Source organism: Octopus bimaculoides, chromosome 2 (genome assembly GCF_001194135.2).
Source record: "Octopus bimaculoides isolate UCB-OBI-ISO-001 chromosome 2, ASM119413v2, whole genome shotgun sequence".
NCBI classification, from domain to species: domain Eukaryota; kingdom Metazoa; phylum Mollusca; class Cephalopoda; order Octopoda; family Octopodidae; genus Octopus; species Octopus bimaculoides.
Window position 1 is genome coordinate 99,212,463 of NC_068982.1, and position 1,146 is coordinate 99,213,608.

Consider the following 1,146-nt stretch of genomic DNA (forward strand, 5'->3'; position numbering starts at 1 on the left):
ATATATATATATATATATATATATACACACACACATACATACATGTGTGTGTGCGTAATGAATAGATGTATGTATATTATGTGTGTGTGTTGAGGTATATAGAACTGTGAGAAAATGTACTCAATAGAAATGTATGCATATGAGACTCACACAAATGTGGCGTCACAAAAGCCGGAGTACCATTTTGGCGATGAAATTATTCTCAGAAGAGAAATAATAGAACCATTCTTTCTTTTATTAACAGCTAATGTGGCCAAACACATACATACATTATACACACGCACACAATACACACACCTCAGTCAAACTGCTCTATTCGAGGAGAAACCGGACATAAAATGTCAATGAATCATATCTTAAGCTACATGATTCCAATTTTTCTCTTTTTGTGAATGTGTGAGAGAATATGAGTGATCGGAAATGTTCAGTGAACAGAATTCAAATGCGACTCACTTCTTCGACAAGATATTTTCTCACTCAATTAATTAAATGTTTGTGTTTGAGAGAGAGAGACACAGAGAGAGAGAGAGACACTGAGAGAGAGAGAGAGAGATTATATATTAACGTTATTGTTTTATATTATAATCATTATAATGAAAAATTCGGAAAATCCAGAATGTATCTCATTTAATAGTGGGGGGGGAAGGAGAATATGTTTAGTTTTTGTGAGTGTTTAATTTTATTGCAAAGGAGGAAGTGAAGAAACAGGAGTTTCTGATATACAGAAAATATAGCTGAGATGTAATAGATATTGTCACGTACATTAAGAATAGATGCTTTTAAATTTAATATAGAAAAAGTTACAAACATAGATCGTTGCTATTTCACACACACATACATATGTGCGTGTGTGTATGTGTATGTATGATTATCGTGTTAGTGCGACATGAGCCGATGAAATATCTTAAAAGGGAAAGAAAGAATATGCAGACGAAAATCTTAAGTTGACTCTTTAGCCTAGTCTTATGTATGTCAGTAATGTCTGCAAATATTCACGGTAAACATTTTCACGCAGAAAACCGAATTCACAAATATATATATATAATTCATTTAGCATCGCCGATTGCTGAATTCCTATTTTCATTCCGATCAACTCCTAAAAATCAACTGTAAATGACCAAGTGCGAAAATAATAAACAGTCAACA

The 1,146-nt window shown here is 32.7% G+C and overlaps 1 protein-coding gene across 15 annotated transcripts in view; it reads right to left on the reverse strand.

Annotated features, from left to right (window-relative positions):
* The window catches only part of LOC106868181 (disco-interacting protein 2 homolog A), a 262,625-nt gene that overhangs the window by 260,775 nt on the left and 704 nt on the right, over window positions 1–1,146 (reverse strand). The window lies entirely within an intron of this gene.